At 43.6% G+C, this 26387-nt stretch overlaps 1 protein-coding gene and 1 pseudogene across 1 annotated transcript in view; one reads left to right on the plus strand and one right to left on the minus strand.

Annotated features, from left to right (window-relative positions):
- The window catches only part of ush2a (Usher syndrome 2A (autosomal recessive, mild)), a 1183552-nt gene that overhangs the window by 402400 nt on the left and 754765 nt on the right, over positions 1–26387 (minus strand). The gene's annotated exons all lie outside the window — the stretch shown is intronic.
- LOC144690185 (5S ribosomal RNA) lies at positions 16616–16734 on the plus strand (annotated as a pseudogene).

Raw genomic sequence — 26387 nt, forward strand, 5'->3', positions numbered from 1 at the left:
CATTCTCTTGTGTTTTGGTGGTATTTATGGATAAGGTTAAAAAAAGCAATCCCAACCCACAGTGGATGATTTTTTTTATGCCTTCATCCCTTATTACCCACAGGAAGCACTTGACAGATTGACAAAGTTCAAGAAGTGCTATTTATCGAAGGGTTTCTAAGAAACGAATACTTGAAAACAACTATTAAAAAACACTAGAATTAAAAAAGAGAGAGACCACTAAAATTTACAACATTCACCATTTTCTTTTTACATCAAAATTCCACTGTTGATACTACAGGAGTCAATTTTTTCTATTCACTAGCACAAAAACTATAACTTCTTGTTTTCTTGATAAATGTGGATTCCAAAGGAATACAAAACAGGTTTGCTATGCACAGCTTCCAATCAGATACATGACAGCAAGGAAGACACCGCTGAGAATTTCAGAATAGAAACTGAAATCTGAATTCCCAGGTAACTAAAGGCAGCAGGGAAGCTTATTTGATTGTAAAGATGATTAGGTGTTTTGGATGTGTGTTTGATTAAAATGTCAGGCTTACAGATTGGCCTGAGTTTGTACAATGATGTTCAAAAACAAGTAGAGATTTTAATGTTGTGTAATTAAATTGATAAGGCAAGCAGGCAAATTAAGTAGGAATGCATTAAAAAAAACTTTCCTTTCTTCAGAAACTCACTCATGTGGAGCCCAGGATAAAGGACCATAACTTTAAAATTAAAATTAGAGCTAGACTATTCAAGGGTAATGTCAGGAAACACTTCTTCACACAAACATGATGGAAGTCTGGAACTCTCTCCTGCAAAAAGCTCTTGTGACTTGATCAATTGAAAATTTCAAAACTGAGACTGATAGATGTTTGTTAGAAAAAGGTTTTATGGAACTAATGCAGATAAATGGGCCTGGAATTTTCCTCCAGGGCGTGAAATAGAGGTTGGGACTGTTTCCGGTCACCAAACATGACCCTGGGCGGGAAACAGTCATTTCATGGGGGCATGGGGACAGGGTCACCATTCAATGAAGGATGGAGGGCTGGTTCGCAAAGCTGAAGGGCCAATCAGAGACCCTGATTGTTCCTTGAAAGGAGCCGCAGGCTGCGATGGAAAGTATGTAAGACAGAGGGCACTTCAAAACGAGGGGGCCTTCTCGACAACTTTTAAAAATATAAATCAAATGGCTTCTTGAGTCACTAGGCCATCACTGTGTGTGTGTGTGTGTGTGTGTGTGTGTGTGTGGGGGGGGGGGGGAGGGGGGGGGGGCGGTGTCTCTCTATAGAGTACTCTGTGGCTGATTCTGCACCTAAGCAAGCAGGAAGGATTTCCAGACCTGCCCGTTAAGCTGTCCCCACCACCCCCACATGCACACCATTTGTCACTGGGAGGCAGCCTTCAGGCATCTACATCAGTATGCGCCACCAGCCTTCATGAACTGGCCTTAATTGGGTTCTTAGTGAGTCATGATGGTATCCTGCCATCCACAGATCCTACTTACTCAAAAATAGCCTGAAGGTAGGATGGAGAACGAGAACTGGCACACCAGCCAGTGGAGCTATTTTTCATTCCCATCTGCCTCCAATGCTGGCCTCAGTGTGGGCTGAAAATACTGCCCATGGAGTTAAAATGCAGATCAGCTATGATCTAATTGAATGGCAGAACAGGCTTGAGGGGCTGAATGGTCTACTCCTGCTCCTCTGTTTATAGCTACACTGACTAAAAAATAATTGAAAATCAGGCATGCTTTACACAATTTACTTAAACAGATTAAGTATAGGATTAAATAACAAATATTAAAATGTATTATTTTAGCCGAACAGAAGTAGTGAGAAGTTACTCTATTTATATTTTTCACCACAAGGATTTCATATACAAATATCGACTAGAACATGGAAAACAGAGACTTCCATTGCCCCAAGAATGGCAGCAGCAAAAAATAGGATTATACATTTGGACATCAATTATAACTCTCATTTGCAAAATATTAGTATTATTGTTAATCCATTAGATAACTCTCACTTACTTAGAAATAACTGAAACCATCACAAACTCAAGTCGATAACTTATCAGAAGATTGACTTTCTAGACCCAAATTATTAACCTATCTTTTCTATTTCAAGATGCTAATAATCCTGTTGTGTATTTTGAGAAATTTCTGATTTTGTTTTGTATTTTCTTCCATCCATCCACACAGATCTACAAGAAATTTCTTTCAGAAATTGCTGCTGAAAATTTGTTAATAAATTAACAAACTAAAAATCAGTAAAAGCGAAATATCTTTGGAAACTTTAGACCTGTTGACTAGAAATATACGATACAAGTAGTAGTCAATTCAGACTATCAAAGTGCTACAGACACCTTTCAACTGTTTTAACCTGAGTGCTGTGACAGTTAAGAGCAGACAATGACAGGTTTTCTTGTAGGTTTTTAAAAAGGCTAAATGTTTATTACTCAACACTCGAAATGTATACACAACAGCAACTACTCTCTCTCTCACACACACACACATGCACACACGCACACAAAAAGTGATTACAAAAGTAGCATGCACTTAGGTCTTCAAAGTCCAAAAATCTGTTGTCACACTTGCTTCTTTTGGGATGTAAGCTTAAAAAGTTGCAGGCCTGTGATTCCCTTTTTGGTCCACTGAAGAAATAGAGGTTGGAGGTTTATGAAGATGGATTTGCAGTGGCTTACTGCTTGCAGTAGCAGTTTCTCTGGCTTCACTCCAGCGAGGTGCAGTCAAACCCCTGCAGTGAAAACCTGGTTTGGTTCCTCAAACAGGTAGGTAAAGGCTGGCCTGAATTCTCTGCCTCCAGATAGATTTTAGGCAGGGTTCCTTTACTGGTCTGAAACTCTTCTTCTTTTCCTCTCCCTGTGCTTACAAAATATGCGTCTTACTAAATGCTCTTTATCAGAAACATGGGGCAGGATTTTACTGTTGGCAAGCGGGGGCGGGGCCCGCTCGTCAACGTGTAAAATGATGCATGGTGACATTGGGCGGAAATCCCGACATCACCACACCCCATTTAAATTTTCAGGAAGGCGGGGGCACAGCAAAATCAGCTGCGCGCCCGCCGACCTGTCAATGGCCAATTGAGGCCATTGACAGAGTCAATTATGTAATTAAAGGACCCGCCTGTCCAACCTTAAGGTTGGCGGGCAGGCCAGGAGCCCCGGCGGCAACTAGAAAAAACATGAAACCTCATCCACAGGTGGGATGAGGTTTCATGTACGGTTTTAAAAATTTTAATAAAGTTGTTTTGGAAATTATGAACATGTCCTAACTCATGTGACATTGTCACATAAGGGGACATGTACGGGAATTTTTTTTCCCCCATTTTTAATATTTTGGAAAGTAGATGTGATCTCCTTGAGGCAGCGCTTAGCCTCAGGGAGATGAGTGCGCTCTTTTGTGCGCATGCGCGAAAGAGCGCACTCTCGATTTTAAATATTCCCCCCTCCCCCGCCTGCACAGGGAGTACATAGCGCTTCCCTGCAGACGTCACGCTGGGCAGGCTTTAATTGGCCTGCCCACGTAAAATGGCGCCGCGCCTCCGACCGGGAGCACCACATGCGCCCACCCATCAACTTCCCCCCCGACAAGGGGAAAATTCTGCCCATGGGCCGAATTTGGCAGGTGGGTTTCCCCAAAAGGGGCACACAAAATAGGGTGGGTGTCCATTCCATCACCTTCCCACCCACCCCCCCGCCCCCCGAGCTCCTCCCCCCAATACAGGGGAGGGGGGGCGGGTGGGGGTTCCAATTTAAATAAATAATTAAGAGTCAATTAAGCTTGTTAACAAGATAATTGACCCTGATAAGACACTGCCCATGCCATAAAACATTTGGCATGGGTAGCGGGGGGGAGCGGGAAGCCCGATTTTTTAACTTAAATGTTGAAAGGGCAGGAAGGAAGGTGGGGGGGTCGCTCTTCAGGCACTGCCCTTTACCGATCGCAGGGCGTCCCCCGCTTAGATCAAACCCCCCCCTTCCTTCTTATCACCTCCCCTTAATTTACCCAAATCCTCCTGACCCAAGACCAGGGACTTGCTTGTTCTGGGGATGCATGGGCCTTGATCCCCTTTTCCTAATGCAGTCCTAGAAGCTGCCATTGACACCTTCCTGGCACTGCTGGGACTAATGAATCTGGGCTGGCAGCTCCAGAGGGCAGGACTTCCACCCGAATGAGGGGCAGAAGTTCCACTCAGCCCTCATTAGTCCACACCGCAGTTCTTTATGTCTACGAGGTGGGTCAGCGTGAAGCATATTGGCACTCTGCAGCCGAGAAATCTGCAAGTCCATTGTGAACTAGTTTCTGCAATTGTTTGAATGAGGGCAGCCATTAATCCAACACTCAAGCAGCTTGACACCATCCAGGACAAAACAGCCCACTTGATTGGCAACCCATCCACAAACATTCACTCCCTCCACCACCGACACACAATGGCAACAGTGTGTACCATCTACAAGATGCACTGCAGGAACTCACCAAGTCTCCTAAGACACCACCTTCCAAACCGATGAACCCATGACCATGACCATCTAGCAGGACAAGAGCAGCAGACACATGGGAACACCTCCACCTGGAAGTTCCCCTCAAAGCCACTCACCATTCTGACTTGGAAATATACCACTGTTCCTTCACTGTCGCTGGGTCAAAATCCTGGAATTCCCTCCCTAACAGCACTGTGGGTGTATCTACACCACATGCACTGCAGCGGTTCAAGAAGGCAGCTCATCACCACCTTATCAAGGGAAATTAGGGATGGGCAATAAATGCAGGTCTCGCCAGCGATGCCCACATCCCATGAATGAATTTTTAAAAACACAGGAAGTATCTGTTGCATTTTAATGCCTTCTCAATAAATTATACAAAAGGTCATTTTCATTTTAATGTCTTGTCCAGAATGCAGGCTAACTTCCAGGGCCTTGTGTAGTTCCATGTATATTGACTGAAAAGAAGAAAAGGTCGCCTGACCTCTCAACTCCATTTTGTTTCAAAAGCAGAGTGTCCATTCTCCAATTTGTTTTGAGGCAAAATGATCATTTCAAATAAATCTTTGAGTCTATATTGCATGAGCATGACAAATATCATGACAATATGAGTCAAGATGCGATTTATATAATAATGTTTTTGAATATTTCAACAGGAGTAAAGAAAATTAGCCAAAACATCTTGAACATAGCGTATGTACTAACTTATATTTTCTGTGTTTTCTTTGATTCTCCTCACTGGTTACAATCAGTTTACATGAATTTTTTGTCTTGCAACTGAGAAATTTCTAACAATGTGGAGGCAGCTTTCTATCTTTACCCCCTGAGCATTAAGCATCATATGATGGACGCAGCAGGAAAGATATGGTGTGAAGGATCACATGCTGGTAACAGAACCCGTCTTGTTTCTCTTCCATTGAAGTGATTAGAAGAAAGATCGCTATATTCTGTTAGTGATGTGCGAACCTCCCCACCGAGTTTTCCCTTCTGTGCTCTGTCCTGGTGATGCTTAAAGCCCAAGTGATAAAATTGGAAATCTACCTTGTTGTTTGTTTTAGAACTGAGGCCAGGAGATATAAATTATGTTTTCAAAATAGCATCTATTTGTCATTATCTTTTAAAATAATGTATTTGTATGTGTGACATATCATGTCAAAAAAGTTGATCAATTCTACTTGTAACTGAAAAATACTTTTTTAAAATTTAAGTGTTTTTCTACGAAGATTCAAGTATTTTAGCTATTGCCATTTGAATTCTTTATTAAACGAGAATGTGTGAATGCCTAAATATCAAAATTTCAAACTTTTCATATAGAATTCAAAAATCATGCGTGAAAGGACACTAAAGATTATGCAAAGGCAAACAAAAGTAAGGTTTCAAACACCATCATGGTTCTCACGTACAGTTCCAGTCCAGGTTGCTAGCTTTTGAAAGATTGCTTCCTGGCCATCTTCAATAAGATCCTCAAGATCGACTTAAGCTCCAATCAATCACTGAAGTTACACAGCTAATTGCCCCAGTAATTAGACCTCATTGTGATTACTCACAACTACTTCGTGATCTTTCAAATGCTGTTATAAGTAATTTATGGACCTCTGTCAGAACTAAATTGGCTTTTTTTTTAAACTGGGTGTGATCTACTTGCTGTTCCGTTGAATTGGAGGTCATTTGATTTAAATAGTATCATATTTGGTTCAATTGTATATATCATTGTATTTAAAAGTGGAATGGTTTCTACCGCACCCATTTAATCTCAAGAGGAGATTGGATTTTGAGATTTTTAAATTCCACATTATAATTTTGGAGTTATAAGTGTGATGGTTTTTGCAACTTGCATGTTTTACTGATTACCAAATTTCCCTATCTAAATGTATGATCCAAGGTTATGTAAATTATTAATATTAGAAACAATTGGAAACACACAGCAAGTAGATTAGTATCGGTAGGATTGACCACCGCACAGTCATTGTGGAGACAAAGTCCTGTCTTCACATTGAGGATACCCTCCATCATATTGTGTGGCTCTACCATTGTGCTAAATGGGATAGATTTCATACAGGTCTAGCAACTCAAGACTAGACATCCATGAGGCGTTGTGGGGCAGCAGCAGAATTGTACTCGAACACAATCCGTACATAATGGCCCGGCATATCCCCCACTCTACCATTACCATCAAGCTAGGGGATCAACCCTGGTTCAATGAAGATTGCAGGAGGGTATGCCAGGAGCAGCAGCAGGCATACCTAAAAATGAGGTGCCAACCTGGTGATGCTGTAACACAGGGCTACTTGTGTGCTAAACAGCATAAGCAGCAAGTGATAAACAGAGTTAAGCTATACCACAACCAATGGATCAGATCTAAGTTCTGCAGTCCTGCCACATCCAGTCGTGAATGGTGGTGGACAATTAAACAATGCACTAGAGGAGGAGGCTCACAAGTATCCTTATCCTCAATGATGGAGGAGACTAACACATCAGTGCAAAAGATAAGGCTGAAGCGTTTGCTACAATCTTCAGCCAGAAGTGCCGAGTGGATGATCCATCTCGGCCTCCACCGGAGGTCCCCAGCATTACAGATGCCAGTCTTCAGCCAATTCGATTCACTCCACGTGATATTAAGAAATGGCTGAAAGCGCTGAATACTGCAAAGGCTATGGGTGCTAACAATATTCCAGCAATAGTACTGAAGACTTGTGCTCCAGAGCTTGACGCGCCCCACCCAAGCTTTCCAGCACAGCTACAACACTGGCAACTACCTGGTTATGTGGAAAATTGCCCAGTTTTGTCCTATACACAAAAAACAGGTCAAATCCAATCCAGCCAATTACCACCCCATCAAACATGGACAAAAAAGCTGAACTCCTGAGATGAGGTGAGAGTGACTGCCCTTGACATCAAGATCACATTTGACAGAGAGTGACATCAAGGAGCCCTAGCAAATCTGGAGTGAATGGGGATCTGGAGGAAAACTCTCCGCTGGTTGGAGTCATACCTAGCACAAAGGAAGATGGTTATGGTTGTTGGAGGTCAGTCATCTCAGCTCCAGGACATCACCACGGGAGTTCCTCAGGGTAGTGTTTTCAGCCCAACCATCTTCAGCTGCTTCATCAATGACCTTCCTTCTATAGTAAGGTCAGAAGTGAGGATGTTCGCTGATGATTGCATGATGTTCAGCACTATTCGTGACTCCTCAGATACTGAAGCAGTCCATGTCCAAATGCAGCAAGACCTGGACAATATCCAGGCCTGGGCTGACAAGTGGCAAGTAATATTCGCGCCACACAAGTGTCAGGCAATGACCATCTCCAACAAGAGAGAATCCAACCATCGCCCCTTGATGTTCAATGGCATTGCCATCACTGAATCCCCCACTAGCAACATCCTAGGGGTTACCATTAACCAGAAACTGAACTGGACTAGACATATAAATACTGGGGCTACAAAAGCAGGTCAGGGGCTAGGAATCGTGCGACAAGTAACCCACCTTCTGAATCCCCAAAGCCTGCCCACCATCTACAAGGTACAAGTCAGGAGTGTGATGGGATACTCCCCACTTGCCTGGATGTGTGCAGCTCCCACAACACTCAAGAAGCTTGACACCGTCCAGGACAAAGCAGTCCTCTTGATTGACACCACATCCACAAACATTCACTCAATCCACCACCAACACACAGTGGCAGCAGTGTGTACCATCTACAAGATGTACTGTAGGAATTCACCAAGGCTCCTTCGACAGCACCTTCCAAACCCACGACCACTATCACCTAGAAGGACAAGGGCAGCAATAGATGGGAACATCACCACCTGGAGGTTCCCCTCCAAGTTACTCACCACCCTGTCTTGGAAATATATTGCCATTCCTTCACTGTGGCAATGTGAATCCTGGAACTCCCTCCCTGACAGCACTGTGGGTGTACCTATACCACATGGGCTGCAACGATTCAAGAAGTTAGCTCACCACCACCTTCTCAAGGGCAATTAGGGATGGGCAATAAATGCTGGCCCAACCAGCGAAGCCCACATCCCATGCATAAAAAAAAATCAGCTGAAAGAGGAAGATGGATAAACACTTAGGGTGGAGAAAAAGGGTTGCATCTGAAATGTTAAGTTACCCCTGCTATTCATTTACTGATCTATTTGCTGTGTATTTAAGGCATTGCCTGATACTCTTAGTTTTCTTGATCTTGTCCCATTCCTTTTGTACAAACTGAGACATTTATTAAACATTAAAAATCAGCATTTAATTTGCTAAAACTAATATAACCTACAAAATTATGCAGCCAAATGTTATAATTTCTGTGTTAATACAAACCTTTTCTTCATGTACTATTAGCATTTGGAACTTTGGCAGAAGATAGAGGGAGCTGAAACACTACAAGTGTAGTGCTGTCATATTCAGGGTGATATCGACAAACTGCTCAGTTCCAATTTTTAACAAAAATAGTTATGTTTCTACACATTAAGTTTAATAAACAAGTGTTTTAGAACATAACACTGTGATACTGGGAAATTGGTTCAATATCTGAGCAGATCAAAAAAGTATAATATAGTTAACACACTTAGTTATATCACAAAGCAGTGATCATTTTAGCAGAAAATCTTAATTAGTGTTATAAATACAGACAAAGCAGAACCCTTTGTCATCTCAAGTGATAATGAACTGATAATTATACCGAAATATATTAACAAATTTAAACAAACCCTTTCCTGTTTGTTAATTAAGCTTGCATTACCATTTCTGACCATTTAGAGCCATATCATCCTCTCTTCAGTAATATTTGTGAAAGAAGTGGATGAGTTGAAAAAGTGTCATGCTGACAGAAGGCGCTAATTGACTATTTGTCACACTTAGCATTTCTTTGAAGATTCCTCTCACTCCAAAATGTCTTCAGGAACATTAGTGAAGTGTCAGAATAAAGTCTATTTCTGCTTGTTAAGGCCTTGTTAAATACCAATCATTAGAAATTAAGCAGCTGTGGAGGATAACTGAAAAATGAGCATTTTAAGATTTAAAACTCAGGCCTGACGTTAGTAAGCTTATTGAACAGAGGATTTTGAAGAATCACCATGCAATGTCAGAAGTTTGCTGCTTGAGAAGACAAGTACTTTAGTTAATGACAGATATCGAATGGTGTAGCAGCCGGAGAATAGAATAGTCTGAGAATGCAACTCACAGCAAGTATTACCCCATGCAGTGGGTCTACTGCAACTGGGTCAGCTGTCTGGCCATGACGAACAGCATGCGTAGCCTTAGGCTCAGCAGGGAGGCTATCACTGAGATGTGTCATATGGTCTAATGAAACCTGCAGGGACAGACTGCCATCTGTACTCCAGTAACCAATTTCTATTGATCCTTGACCCTCTTGGTCGGGGCACACACTACCTCTGCAGTCTGAGCCCAAAAATAGGCCTCGATTAATTTTTATCCCTTCTGTCTTATCCTAATATCTGCCTCTATCTCACTGATCTTCTTCCAAAATATATTCAACTGTATTGGTGACTCACAATAGTGAGGTTCGTGCTTGGCAATTGGTGCACCTCATTGCCACTAGATTCCCTTTGCCCTTTCAAGAAAGCAGATGGAACTTAAGAGAACATACACACAATTATTGTTTGAGATCTTGTCATTACATGCTCTATTGTGCATTTGAGATGTTTAGTGTATGTAATTCAGAGAATGGAGGCATTTCACCGAAATTACTACAGGACAGGAATTCCCGCACCTATTTGTCTTTGTGCTGACCCTGATCTAAACCCTGAGAATGGGGTCACTTGAATATCATCGAGGGGCCTCTGCATTATTACTACTCAGGCACCCAGCACATGGAGTGATTGGGATTTTGAGGCACCAACATTTTGGAGGTGTGGTTGGGAGTTTAGGGGAGAGGCATAGATTTTAAAAATGCAAGCTAATCTGGTCTTCCTTTGCTGTTCTCAACAGCATTTAATTGCTCTTGGATTGAACACTGGATGGAATTGGTGGGAATACCAGCACTCTTAGCTTTGCCTCCAGAAATGGTGTCACAACAAGAAGTGCAGGTAAAAGGATAACCTGAGGCTTGCTGAGGATTTTTGAATAACAACAGAGGGATGGAAACCTGAAATTAATTCCTCCAAAATTACACCTTCCTCCAAGATCATGCTAATTCTGGACTAAAAGATGTCAAGGAATTTCTATGTTTCTATATATTACCAGTTGTTCTCTGTACATGCCCAATTTCTGTAGGCCCCTGAGAATCTTTCTTCCAAATATCTGCTATCCTTTCCTCATTTTCAGTCAGGTTTGGCTTGATCGTGTCCATCACTTGTCCCATGCTCTACCTGACTGATCTTGGTATTTTATCTTTAATACCATAAATTGATTATAGTCACTTGGTAGTACAGAACTTGAGTACTGCTGAAAAAAGGGACATGTTGTCGAGGCTTTTCACCTTGCACTCATCAAGACAGATGCAAGAATGCTAGTGGTTTCTAGCAATGGTACTTATGCTGCAGCAGCACAAGTGGTATTTTCCATTAACAGGATGCTGCCATCAAGTCAAAAGACTTTCTGCCCACCACACAAATGAGTAACATGGTATATGCATTTCAGTGCTTATGTGATGCCAAGTACAGAGGCCATTTGTCCTGATAACTGGCATATAATATCAAACATCAGGTTCCTTCAGCTGTTCATAACAGGCAGAGTACTGACCATATTCAACCAGTCCATGCTTGCAAAACTCAAACATGATGTTTAATGTTAGATATGGTTCCACGATTGGACAACACTTGCCAAACAATCCCAAGAGTGCTAAGAATTACACTAACAACCAATTTACGATTTTCAGCCTGGCTCGCAGTGTGGCTCACTTATACTTGCTTGGATCTATATATAGTCATGTGCAGCCTGCAGGCAGAAAGACCATGTCCAAGCATTGTGCCTTTTTATGAATTAAGTAAAATCATGGGGGACAATAGTTCCCTGGTGCTTTTTCCATGGCAATGCCTCAAACAATCAGAGTCAACTTGCCAATCAATCAGCACCCTTTTCTCATGCAATATGAATTGCTGCCTACTTTGAAATTTGGAATTCTTGTGTCTGTCCTGATGAGTGCAAGAAAAAAGTTTTCACAGCATGTCTCTTTTCGATAATACTTGATTATATTCTAACATTCCTCTGTAGTGGTACAAGTATTACTTTTAATGTGTATTCAACTAAAATAGTATTTTTATAATCATAAATATCCTGTTCAATCACTCTATAAAATACTTTATATTTGCTTTAGATTACAAAATATATCCAGGCTTTTCACCAGGCATTCTGAATTGCTCCAGTTCACCCTTACTGTGACATACTGGCACACACTATATGGGGTGAGTCCTACCACACCAAAATTGCCACTGGGGTTAATTTTAACACTTGGCTTTTGCTGTTTTCAGTTGAAATTATCTGTCGCAGCCAAGAGACTTGGGCCATTTTGACCCTGGACCTCAGACACACACAACTGACAAGCAGTGCATATCAAATGACAGTTTGATGGAGTGCACCAGTTGGGAAGGCTGGGGAATATGAATCCAACACAGAGTGGGCCAGCAGTCCAGGCTGTCAGTATGGATATGGGATGCCAAGAGTTGGGGCCACCTGGCTATACATGGTTACGAGTGTGGGAAGAAAATGGTTTTGTGTCTTTCGTGACGAACCACCAGTTTTAAGGATCATTAGGATACTTAAGGGAGTTGAAATGAACTGGGCATGTGCTGCATATACCTCGCCCATTTGTACCGGAAAATTGGAATTTATTTGCATATCATAAATGACTTTCAGTCTGACAATAGTAGACACACAAGTCGCACAAGTCGCGGCTGGAGAACAAGCACAAAATGAGGCAGCAGCTTGGACTGCTTTCTGCCCTGTTCAACCCTAGTGGCCACAGTTAAAATTAGCCTCACTGATCTTCTCCACTGTAGAGTTCATAATCACTTGTAGAGGTGGTGGCGCAATTTGAATTTGCTCTGTATTTGGTGAGCCATTTTTGAGAATTGTGCACACACCACAGCTGCATTAACAAACTTTTCAACATTTATATTGGTTAATTGGCTCATTGCCTTCTTTATAAACAATGAAGGATCATTACTATAGTCATAATTAGCTACTGTTTCTCATTAAAATATTTTAATTTATGTTAGACCTTTCACACAATGAAGCATTACAAAGTGATTTACAGGATGAATGGTGGACACAGAGCTGGAAAGGGAAGAAACGTTGAGGAGGTGACTGAAAGAATTGTCAAAGGAGTAAGTTTTGAAGAGGTTTTTGAAGTTACAAAGGAAGATAGTGAGCCAAAATGTTTAGGTAAGGATTTTGAAATATAGGAGCATGTTGGCTAAAGGCTGTGCCATCAGCAGTGAAGTGGAGTAAAGATTTCATTGTGAAGACTGAAAAGCAGAGGGTGCCTGCCAAGATATACAGTTGAAAAATATTACAAGGCAGGATGGAGTGAGGCCGCGGAGGGATTTGAAGAGGAGGACAAGGATAATGAAGTCAATATGCTGTGAGAAAATTAAATCAGTAGAGGTTCAGGAAGATGCAGTTGATGGGAATATGGAACATTTTGCAGGTCTGAGTATGTTCTGCAGAGTTTTGGATAAACTGGAGTTTGTGGAGCTTGGAGGTAGAGAGGCGAGCAAAGAAAGCTGAGGTACATTGAGGTACATTTTCTGATTGGGCTTCCTAATAGATTTAGTTTGATGGTGTGTTATAGCAAATATTTAAGCATGGCAGTGGTGGGGGCTATAGTCTACACTACAACTGATTTCAGCTTCTCTGGGTCAGGCATCGGAAGAAACAATCAAGATTTCAAGGATCGAGGACAGAGGACACCAATTTAAGGTGACTGGCAAAAGAAGCACAAGAGCACAAGAAATAGGAGCAGGAGTAGACCATATGGCCCATCGAGACTGTTCTGCCATTCAATACGATCATGGTTGATCCTGGGCTTCAACTCCATTTTCCTACCCACTCCCCATATCCCTTAATTCCCTGAGACACCAAAAATCTGTCAATCCCAGCCTTGTATGTTTTCAGAAATAGAACATCCAACCCTCTGGGGTAGAGAATTCCAAAGATTCATTAAGCTTTGAGTGAAGTAATTTCTCCTCATCTCAGTCCTAAATGATTGGACCCTTATCCTGAGACTGTGCCCCTGGAATCGTCTGTGCCCACTGGCGTCGGGAGTGTTCGTTGGCGTGAGCGGACAATATGGGGAGAAGGCCAAAAATTGGTTTCACGACGTTGTGAAACCAGTTTGCAATCATCCGCTCAGCCCATTGATGGCGGACCGTGTTTCCTGCTATTGGACGTTGGGGACCACAATGTAATACCAGTACACGGCTAACCCACCAGACTCATCCCTCCCACTGGATCGTCCGACCATGTTGATGTGACTGTACACCAACGTGATTCACAACAGCATATAAAACTTGACGAGCTGCACTTTGAGGGGAACTTGGATGTGAGTACACAGTAACGTTGTGGACTGCTCGCGAGGGACGCCTGATTGAGGCACATTGGGGGAGGAGGTGCAAAGGCTTCCCTGCAGTTGAGGTGACTTTGGTTGGGGGGGTTGTGTATGTTGAGGTGGGGAAGGCTGCCCTGTGGTTGAAGGTAGTGCACAAGCACGTGCGGGGTTGCTGGAGGGTGGGCAAAAGAAGCGGCCACGCATTAGGGACACCCTGTATAAAATGACAATTTCTCTGCAGCTAAGGCAGTTCAGGCACATCCACATTGATATGATTGGAGTTGGACCTCTAGCTTATCTGGCTACACAAGCAACGCAGAGGCATCAATGTGCCACCAAGCGCTCGAGAGCTTTTCACCCCTCAGACGCAGACTGCAAACTAATGAGCATTTCAGTGGACTGCAGAACAGTTGGACGACTGGGTACATAGTACAATGCCTGTGCCTGAGCTGAGAGCACAGCAGGCAGAAATGGGCAAAGCTGCCACCAATCAGTTAGGTGGGGTGTGGCGGAGGAAGGTGGGGTTTCGGGCAACAATGCAGTGCATTAATATCTGGCCAAACAAATGGTGGCCAGCACTCTCCAGGATGCGTTAAGGGGCCTTCAGACTTATCCAAGACAGATTCTTAGTACACCCATGCTAACCCACATACTTTCATCCTGCAGGAGTACGACGTGAGGATCATGGAGCCTGGTGAATTAGCTGTATGCCTCATGGCGTACAGAGAGCAAAGACGGCAGAGAACAGAGTGACTGAGGTGCCTGGCTGCTCAGAGGGAGGAGCAGCACCCTCTGGAAGAAGGGACTGCTGGGGATCCTGCACAAGCCACCAAAGGGTCACAGCAAGCCATTGCTGGTCGGTGCCTAGCTTGACCCAGGGTCTATAGATGCCGCCATTCATTCCTGCAGATGAGCGAGAACCAGTGTCACCAATGACATGTCTAGGGAACTGGTCAGTCACATCTGCCAGCTACTGCAGGATTTGGCGCCACAGGGACATGGAGGGCATCCACTGACAGAGGCTGTGAAAGTGACAGTGGCGCTTAATTTCTACACCAGTGGCTCCTTTCAGGGCTCCATAGGTGACCTCTGTGGGATATCACAAGCCTCCACCCACAAATGCATCCATGAGGTTACGGATGCCATCTTCGCATTTCACCCATGGACCAGAAGAGCCAAGGTGCAAGAGCAATTGGGTTTTCCCAGATCTTGGGTTTCCTACAGGTGCAGGGTGCCATCAACTGTACTCACGTGTCGCTCAGATCTCCGTCACAACAAGCAGTCAGCCATGTCAACTGCAAGAGCTTCCACTTGCTGAATGTGCAGCTGGCGTGTGACCACCACACACGCATTCTGCAGGTCTGTGCATGGTTTCCAGGGAGTGTCCACGATTCCTGCGTTCTCTGTCAGTCACAGATTCCTGATGTCTTTCAGTGTCCACAGAGGCTGCAGGGATGGCTCCTTGGGGACAAGGGCTACCAGCAGAGCATGTGGCTGATGACACCCGTGTGGCGGCCTCAGTCTGCTGCAGTGATAGTATAATGAGGCTCATACTGCAACTCGCAACTTGGTGGAGCAGACCATCAGGATGCTGAAAATGAGGTTCCAGTGCCTGGACCATTCTGGTGGAGCTCTGCATTATAGTCCACAGAGAGTGTCTTGCATCGCCGTTGCCTGCTGCTCCCTTTACAACCTGGCACTACAACAGGGAGAGGAGCTGGCTGAGGAAGAGGTGGAGGAGCTGGAGTTCTCCTCCAATGAGGAAGACGTCAATGGTGATGAGGGTGCGAAGGTCCTCAAAGGTGACAATGACGGCAATGTGGCCCTTGCACTGGCTGGATGAGGCAGGCGCGCTTGGGAGGCCTTCATAGCTACTAGATTTGTGCAGGATGATGATGACATGTAGTGAGGATACACCATAGTTCCTCACATTGCATCTATGAATGGTTGACTACGGTCTGGCTTATGGCAACACAAGCCCTCTGTAATAATGCTCCTGTCATGGAGATGCAGTGGAGACCCTAATAGTTGCTCGATTGTGGGAGGATGATGACAACATGCAATGAGGGCTCCATAGATCTTCACATAGCCTCTGAGAATGTTTGACTCCTGTCTGGCCGAGGACAGCTCGATTGCACTCTGTGATCAGGGTCATATCATAGAGATGCAGTCACGAAACGTTAAAAGCATCTGACTCCTTGTCTGCCTTCAGCAGCTGACCCCTTCAGGTGCACAGCGTCACTGGTCACAGATGCTGAAGAGATGAGGACCAGCCCCACCTTAAAGGTGCTGAGAGCACACAGAGAGAATGACAGAACTCTGTGGTGCCTGCCCACAACATTCTGGCCAACAATGACAAGCACTGTTGACACTGTTGCAGGCATCACTAATGTGTCCAGGGAGTGTGAGACCACCGCTTTGGTCTGAAGCATGCACAAAGCACAGGGGAGAGGCCCTGGACTGAGACACCTGCCTTTATCTTGTGCAAAAAGGTTTCACATCTGAGCGATATGAACACTGCTCATCAGAACAAGGAGCCATAGGCAACGTGACATTCTTGGGAGCTTATTGACAATAGTGAACATTATATACAAGTGACTAACAGCCCCGCCCAGGCCACACAACTGGCCTACAGCCATACTAGTCTGAAAATGCCCAATATCATCTAATCTTGGAAGCTAAACAGACTCAGGCCTGATTAGTACTTGGATGGGAGACTGCCTGGGAATACCAGGTGCAGTAGGCTTGGGCTCTGCAAGGACTGGGGTGCTTTATAGATTCTCTTGATCACATTTTGATTTAATGTTGGTAAGTTTCCTTTGAATTTTGTCTTTGTTTCTGCAGTTTCCCTTTAAGGGGCTGCTTTTACTTTATCCCTGATTTTGTTCATTTAGTTTAATTGGCTGACTCAAAAGAGTAACTTCTTCTTAATCTTCCTAACGTTGCCGCATGCCACCACAGGAGAGGTGGAGACAGCCTGCTCACTGCTACGCCCTGTCTGTGATGATCTTGACGGGCGTCCTCTGGAGGGTAAAGACTTGGAGGGTCTCGGCCTGCTTCCAGGGACCTTCTGTTTGGCAGTGGCACCCTCCTCGAGCTGTGGAGCTGGAGCTGCTGAGGTCATAGGAAGAGGGGTTTCGGATGGCCTGGACACTCACGGAGTCATCTGGGTGGATGGCCCAGGGGTGTGCACCTGATGAACCTCCTCCCTATGGGTAGTCAAGGCCCCCTGCCTGACTTCTTGAGGGGAAGGAGTAGCTGGAGTGAGATCGAGCTGCCCAGCAACCCTTCTCATGTACACGCTTTTGGAGGCAAACTATGGCATCAGCGATGAAGTTCAGCCCGCGCAGCAGGATCGATGACTGGACCAAGGTCTCCATGGCAGCCGCCATCCTACCAGCGTTGATCTTGGTGCGTTGGCATGCTGGCATTCTCACCGCAGCCTGAAGGTGCATAGACTCCAGATTGCCTTCCAATCTGAGGAGTGCAGCAGACATCCCCTCCTGATGTTCCCGAGCTTGCCTTTGCAGCTCCAGCAACTGTCACAAGTCCGAGTCCAGAGGCTCATCATCTGACTCGGACTCAGAAAATTTCTGGCCTCCAGCAGTCCTCTGAGTGCCGGACACCTGGGAAATCCCTGCCACCGCCTGCTGTGTATCAGGCAGTTGGATGTGCTCACCAGCTTGTGATCCCGAGGCTACTCTAAAGCTAGGTCCCACCAAGGTGTGTATCTCTGCGCTGGTGGAGGGCATGGGTGAGCGCTGTGACGGGACTTTAAGGAGGCTGCCTTCAGATTCCTCTTCAGAAGTTTCTTCAGGGTTTGATTGGAGGCCCTGGGTCGTGGACTCTGTCGGCTGTTTGGCAGATGTGCCTGCAAAAGCAAGGAGAGATAATTAGTGCATGGCAGTGGCCTGTGAAAGAGGACATATTCTTCACGGCATGGTTGTCTGATGGATGTTGCACTGCTAGATCCTCACTCGGTAGAGCACCAGTGACCTCACCATCAACACAGGAACGGTCCAGATCCCCACTGGCCAGCTGGATGGTTTTGTTTTCAAAGTCCGTGAGGACCTTGATTTCAGGCATTCCTCCACCAGTAAGCGACTTCTCCCTCTTGTTGTGTGCCAGCTTGTCCTGCATAAATAGAGATGGAGAGAGGGTAAGCAGGACTCCTGCCAGGCCAGATGATAAATGTGCTTGCCAAGTGTGGTGGTGAGTGGTCCCATGGACAGGATGAGGACAATGAAGGTGTGTATGTTAGAGTGAATGGTGAACTAGCATTGAGTGAGGGTCCTGTGGATGTGTGATAGGTTTGAGAGTGTGTAAGCTGAGAGTGATGAGAAGAGTGACTTACACTGGCGGAACAGTGGAGATCATACATTCTCTTGTGGCACTGGGTGGCGGTCCTCTTTTGCAGGGCATGGTGCTGACCACTGGTACCATCACCTCCCAAGCCAGATTAGTGAGGTTGCTACCCATCTTGTGGCCACAGCAGTGATAGCAGACATCACAGCGAGCCACCACTGCATCCAAAAGGTGCTCGAGGGACCCGTCATTGAACCTTGGGGCTGCTGCCAGCCTTTCAGGGCCATGTCTTTGCAGTAGTCATAGGCTGAAAGCACTGAGAGGTGTGCATTTGGCTGGACTTTAAATATGGCACCCAGCATGATGAAGCGGTGAGGCGATGGCGCGGTGGGCGAATGAGAGTCCACCCACCATGGAAATGGCATGTTTTCCGGGAATGCATAATTAATGCGGCAGGCATGGGACGATACATTGACTACAACAACTGGATCCTCACCTTGCCACTCCAAGTTCCTCTCCAGTCATGAGGAGATATCCTTAACCATGTTACTGGGCAGTCAACACAATTTTCGGAGCTCCCGGTCACGGCTGCAAGAGAACAGTATCTATCCACCTGCCTATACTGTCACCTATCACAACCACATTAATCTTTGTGCCCCCCACCCCCCGCCCCCTTGAATGGCAGCATTCACCATGGTGCCACGGTTAGTCCATTCATCCACCTTGCAGTCCTTTTCCTCGTGCACACAGGTAGCAAGCAGCTCATATCTGTTGGACAAAGTCAGGAGTTGATGCTGCTCCAGCACTGCATGTTGCTTCCCTATACCTCCTGGCTCGCAATCATACCCTCCTGTCCCTGATCATTGACCAACTCTAAAGTTTTGCGTAACCTAAGGGTTGTGACTGCCTCCTAAAACAAGGTGCCCAGGTAACTCTCCCCCTCCCTGATACCCCACAATGTCAGCAACTCAGAATCCAGCTCAGCAACTCTGAGCCGAAGTTGCCTAAACTGCAGACACTTCCTGCAGATATAGTTATCCGGGATTGCAGTGCATTCCACAGATTCCCACATGCTGCAGTCATGGCACACCACCAGCCCCACCATTTCTGTCCAGCCTTATTTATTTAATTAGTCAATTAGTTAATAATCTACACGGCTAAGTAATGGAAGTTGCACTCACCTAGGTTGGAGACAAGTAAGGAAATTCATCAACTACTGAAGGCTGAAAAAAAAGTAAAAAAAGGAGCACCTCTTTGCCCTCTGCACCGAATTCTCGTCTGAACCAAACTCCCAATTACTCACTTGATCTACGTCTCACTCAGGTTTAGCCTCCTGTCCACGCACCCCTTTTTCTGTGTGGGTTTAAAACCCTTCTGCTTATATATACAGCCTCTGATGACTCACTAGCTGATGACTTGCAATGATGACTTGAGGAAAAGTCTTCTTATACAGTGGGTGGTTAGGATCTGGAATGCACTGCCTGAGAGTGTAATAGAGGCAAATTCAATTGAGGCTTTCAGAAGAGAATTGGATCATCATCATAACTATCTGAAGAGAAATAAAATTGCAGGGCTATGGGGGAAGAGCAGGGGAGTGGGACTAGGTGAATTGCTTTTGCAGGGAGCTGGCAGAAACACGATGGGCCAAATGGTTTCCTTCTGTGTAACCATTTTATGATTCTATCCAGTGACTCCTGCTAGAAAGAATCTGCATAGCTATGTTGACCCAGGATAGAATTGGGTTCAGCTGTGATATCCCTCTGGTAGTAAACCTTGCCAACATTCAGCATCTGACTTGACCTGTGCAGAATGATTACTTGGACGAGCTATCAAAACCCATGCAATCATATATCAGCAAAAGTCATTGCATTGCAGTAATTTAACAGAAGCGTTAACACATGCTGATTTCACATAGTGATTTTTAAGCTAATAGGTCTTATAAAACAAATACTGTTTAGATACAATCAAAAGGGGAGTTATTTTGAATTCACAATGTCCATTAACAACTGTCTTCTTTCAATTGATGCAAAGTTATTAGGCTGTTTTGCCAGTTTTAAAGAATTCTGTCTTTCGTTATTTCTGTTCCTTTTTTTTATTATTTTCAAATTGCTGGGCAGACAAAATCTCATCTGCTAAAGGGGATCCAAAACCCATTTTAAAAATGGTAAAGTTCAATAGTTTAATCATAAATATAATTCTTTGTCACGGGTTCTGAACTATTGTTACTGTGTGGCAAAGAAATCCACTTTGTGACATTGCTCGGAATGAGCAGTGAGGTGGGCCACAGCACCTAGTCCTTTGACCATTTTGGAAAGACCCACAGATTAGTTTTCACAATGTTGCCTGATTGCAATTCTGCAAACCCAACCATTACCTTTGAGCATCTGCTGATGGCTGCAAAGGTTTAGGTACTATCTCCTCAGAAAATACTAAGGAATTGCATTACATTCTATTTGGTTTAATTTTCAGGATCTGGACATTAAATCATTTATCATTTCCATTATGCTATTGAAGCATTTTTGAAAAAAAATAAAGTCAAAGTCAAGCAGGCTCTAGGTTTTGCAAAGTCACATTAATTTAACTGGGAAAAGCCAAGAACTGCAAATAATTTTGTATTCTGCAGGGAGGGGAAATCAGTATGAAGATTTCACAGTGAAAACCCAATTAACCGCCATATTGGAGGTGAACATTCCTCTCACTTGCTCCTGCTCACAAGATCAGGTGATCTATTAGTTGATGTGAATGCACAAAGCCATATTTGCCCATGACTAAAGGTGCCAGACCCGAAACAACCAGCCAAAAATGTTCCCTGATGGCTGGCACTGCCCTCTAATTACAGAGGTCAGTGCTAAAAACAGCACGGGCTCATCTCCAGCAATCCTTGTTGGCAGCTTCTGCTGAAATGTGAGTCACAAAACTATACCTTTAAAATCAATTTCTGCAGCGATACATTAAAACACATCACTTGGGTTATGCTGTTAAAGAGCAATTTTTGTGAAATGCATTTATGCAATAGTGAATGAAGCAAGCATTGACTCTAATTTCAGCAAGTACGCTAAAACAAGCAGGTATTAAAAACTTGTAATTGACTTTAAAGTCAGCTGCTTTGCAGCACCAATTTCAACAAAGACTACAATAAGATCTGTGGAGGTAGGTAAATGGTGCATTTAGCACTTACATACATAATGGTGAGCCAAGACATAAAGAAAGAAAGACTTGAATTTATGTAGCACTGTTCATGACCTCCACAATACCCCAAAGTAATTTATAATCAATATGGTGCCTAAATAGTTGTTTGGTAGTTCAGAACTTGAATGTTGCTGAAAAAAGACATTTTATCAAAGCTTTTCATCTTGCATTCATCAGGACAATCGCAAGAATACCAATGTCAGGGGAAGCAATAACTTCTCCTGAAAAGAGATTGCTGATTGGTTGGCAAGTGGACTCGGATTGGTAGAGGCATTGCCATGGAGAATGTACTAGGTGACCAACAGTTAACTGCCAAGCATTGTTTGAAATTTAAACCAGGCAGCACGGTGGCCATTATCCCACAGGATGTCTTTGATGTTCTCTATTTCAGCCTCAAGAGTAAAAATCCAGGCCTCAGTCTTTCTAATATTATTGATTATAATTCAATCAAAGTTCATTATTTATCCAATCTTCTGTTTCATGACTGGTTACTACCTTTATACAAGAATTTGATTAATACATGTGGTTAACACAGGATACAAAATAGCTTCTTTAGTTAATATCAAAATGTTTCCTTTGATTTTGTTAGTAATTATAGTGGATAAATATAAAAATGTTCAAGTTGAACGAAAATCTAACCACCCTGGCCAACTTATATTATTTGGCACTTGCAAAGCTGTCAGTTCAAAGTTCCTGCTGCACCTGTCTGTGACTTTACCCCCTTAACCCAAAAGGACCAACCAAAAATGCTGCCCGATGACTTGTCAGTTGTGGCTCAGTGGTAGCAGTTTTGCCTCTAAGTCAGAAGGTTGTGGGTTATGTCCCACTCATTCCATTGTAGTACTGAGGGTGTGCTGCATCGTTGGATGTGCTGCCTTTCTGATAAGATATTAAAGCAAGTCACCTTGCCCTCTCAGATGGACATAAAATATTCCATGGAACTAATTTGCAGAGAAGTTCTCCCTGGTGTATTTTTAAAAATTTGTTCATGGGATGTGGACGTCATTGGCTAGGCCTGCATTTATTGCCCATCTCTAACTGCCCTTGACAAGGTGATGATGAGCTGCCTTCTTGAACCACTGCAGTCCACGTGGTGTATTGGCCAATAGTTACTTGACTAATAGTTCCTTGACCAATCAGAGTCATGCTGCCTGGTTTTCAATTTCAAACAATGCTTTACAGTTAACTGTCAGACACCATTAACTGGTGCATTCTTCATGGCAGCGCCTCTACCAACCAGTGTCCACTTGCCAACTAATCAGCACTCTCTTCTCATACAGTATGAAGCTGTTGCTTCCCCTGACATTGATATTCTTGTGCAAAAACAGAAAATGCTAGAAAAGCTCAGCAGGTCTAACAGCATCTGTGGAGAGAGAAACAGAGTTGACATTTCGAGTCCATATGATTCTTCTTCAGTTGGTATTCTTGTGATTGTCCTGAGTGGAAGATGAAAAGCTTCGACAAAACGTATTTTTTCAACAGTACTCAGGTTTCAAGTGCTTGCAGTTCCAGCCATTGATACTTTAAAGGGTCTAGATAATTGACGCTTTTATTGGCCTGCGGTAAACAGGAGGTTTTTTTGTAAGTGCAAAGTTTTCAACCAATGGCTGTTTTTAAAGCATTTTTTTACACATACTATTGTCACTATAGGGTTCATTGGTTCTATACAGTGTATTGTGGTGAATGGGCATGTAAGTGCTATAGCTTGGCATGGGGGCATGAGAGGCCATAGGAGTGAGTGGGGGGATACCTTGGAATGGGGCCTTTGGGGATGGTTGGGGGCATACATTGGCATGAGGGGCATGAAGGGCCATGAGGTGGCACGGATGGGGCATGATAAGTGTGTGAAGGGTGAGGGGATGTGAGGAGTGAGGATGAGAGGGCCTTACTTTTATCATTATAACTGGGATGAAGACCCACAACACCGAGGTGCGCCTTATAAACAGTCCACCTTGGCACCCAGCAGCCCATGGCTGCCTCCAAACTCTTTTCAGGGTCAGTTAGCCCAACTGCAGCCTGTACCCACCCTCCCACAATAAAAATCTAATCTTTCTTGGTACTTTCTTCCAAAGTGGGTGGGCCATGCCATGAATTTTCCCAACTCCTACACTGCCCTCAAGGATGAAAATCCAGCCTATTAAGTCACTTACAAAACACTGGTAAATTGGGGTGGCTGAAATCAATTAAGTTACAGAAAGCAAAATCAGAGTAAAACAGGTGACACTAATCTTGATGACAGGAGCAGAAAACAGAAGTGAATGAATAAAACAAGATACTAGTGGCCCTGGGTTCACTCTCATTCTTCACAGATAAATCAAAAATGGAGAAGCAGATGAGCAAATATACAGTTGTACGTATATGTCCTAGGTTTTCAAATATTCTAAAGCTTCAAAAAAAACTCCCAACTTGAAATTTTATGTCTATTAACTTCAATGAACAAAGTAGGCTGGGGTCCAAAACTTTGCAATTGATATTCCTGGTAGCGGCTAATTGATGCATCAGAATTTTAACCCAACGTGTTTAAGAAAATTGCCTGTTTAAAAATCACGTACACACACTACTTTTATTAGAGGTTCATCACATAAATGAGAAAGGAACATTTAAACCATTTTTTCAAAATAAGAAGGAAATAACGTCTATAGCATTTCGATAGTTGGCTTGTCATTGGGAAATGTGAATTTTGAAAAGCTGTCATATCATAAGCATTCCAGGATAGAGCTCATGATCGGCGAAATGCTAAAGGGCTTAAACTACATTTCTGTGTGTGTTGCTTCTAAACAAGGTAAAAAGCTATTTATTAGAAAAGGTAAACACTTTGATAAAAAGAGTTTACACAGAAATGTCACATGATTGTGTTAAATAGTTATCTGTAAACTTTGCCGGCCAGAAATTCTAAACTGCCTAGGGGAAATGCCAATCATTCTCCTTTCTAGAGTGTCTTCTAGGTGTGTCTTCTGAGTTATGCCATGAATATAATCATCCAATCCCAGGGTCAAACTTATACATTTTTTTTCAAAACTTTGTCTAGCTTTCTTCACAGAGGTAGATTGTGCTTGTGAGTAAACTATTAATATTTATCATTCTTAACCAGAACTGAGTTATTGTGGAAGCAAGGAGGATATTTTAAAAGCTCAGATAGAACAGTCTTATTAATTAATTTTGGTTAACTTTTTGTATGCTTAACAGGGCTTAGCATTCTTATTAAAGAACTTTTTGCAATTTATTAAGTTGGAAGATTTGTTCTGTTCATTATTCATATTGAAATGATAAATGCATTCCATATATTCAACTGACAATATCATGAAAAATAGTGAATAATGGAAATCTTCCCCTCAGATTTGTAAGTGTGGATGTACACAGGGTTGAGGTGAGTGGCGTAATTACATTGACAGGTCACTGAGTCTGCCACTGGAAGTTTTACATTTATTAGTTGAAGTGTATGATAATGTAGAAATCATATTGTGCCACAGCAGGCACTCTGTCTGCTGCTCTACAAACTTCTGGTGTCATTTTGGGGGTTGTGACAAGATTTTTTTAAGGAGCCTGTTCCCAATTATTACTCCCCTGCCTGAGCTGATGAAATTCATTAAAAGGGAATTGAAAGACTATGGGAAGAATTTTTCAGTCGGCGAGTGGGGGCGGGGCCCGCTTGCCGCTGCGTAAAATGACACGTGGTGACATCGGGCTGGCGTCCTGACATCACCACGCGTCATTTAGATTTTCAGTTCAGCAGGCACGCAGCCGAGTCTGCTGCGCACCCACCGACCTGTCAAAGGCCTATTAAGGCCTGTTAAAACCTAATTAAAATAGTTAATGAGCTGCCCGTCCAACCTTAAGGTTGGCGGGCAGGTGAAGAACCCAGCAGCCTTTGTATTTTTTATGAAACCTCATCCACGGGCGGGATGAGGTTTCATGAAGCGTTTAAAAATTCAATAAAAATTATTAAAAGTATTCATTGACATGTCCCAGCTCATGTGACACTGTCACTTGAGGGGACATGTCTTAAAAATTTTTAATTACTTTATTCAGATGTTTAAAAGTTAAACTAATCTCCCTGAGGCACCTCTGTGTCACAGGGAGAAATCTGTGCTCTTTCGTGCGCATGCACGAAAGAGCGCAGGCCCGGACTCAGGGAATCCCCCCCTCTCCGCCCGCACGGGGAGCGCTCAGCACTTCTGGGCGAGCATCACGCTGGGTGGGCCTTAATTAGTCCACCTACATAAAACGACGGTGCGGACCCAATCTGGGGGCGCCAATCAGGTTTGCCCGCTCGCTCCTGCCTGCTCCTGGCACAACCCCCCCGACAGTGGAAAATTCAGTCCTATAAGTGAGTTAGTCTAAAATGTGATACTAAAATTACAATGTAATATTTAAGGTAGCTTAGAGAACTAAAATTTGACAATTCCACAAGTTAAACATGTTTACTATTTACCGAATCCAGTAATCAATTAAATGTTCAAGTTCATGAAGTTAAAGCAGACTGAAGTCCTTAAGAATAGAAAAGCAGAATATTTTTTTAAAAGGCATGAAACATGTAAATGTTGGTGTTCAGAAGGGCTTGGGTGTACTTGTACAAGGAACACAAAGTTAGCATGCAGGCACTACAAGCAATTTGGAAGGCAAATGGCATATTGGCCTTTATTGCAAGTGAATTGGAATTCAACAATAAGGAAGTCTTGCTACAATTGTACAGGGATTTGACGAGACCACACCTGGAGTTCTGTGTACAGGTTTGGTCTGCATATTTAGAAAAGGATTTCCTTGCATTAGAGGTAGTACATTGAAGGTTCACAAGATTGTTTCCTGGGATGAGAGAGTTGTCCTATGATGAGAGTAAATTGGGCCTATACTCTCTTGGGTTTAGAAGAATGAGAGGTGATCTCATTGAAACATAAAAGATCCTGA

Source organism: Cetorhinus maximus, chromosome 14 (assembly GCF_964194155.1).
Source record: "Cetorhinus maximus chromosome 14, sCetMax3.hap1.1, whole genome shotgun sequence".
NCBI classification, from domain to species: Eukaryota; Metazoa; Chordata; class Chondrichthyes; order Lamniformes; family Cetorhinidae; genus Cetorhinus; species Cetorhinus maximus.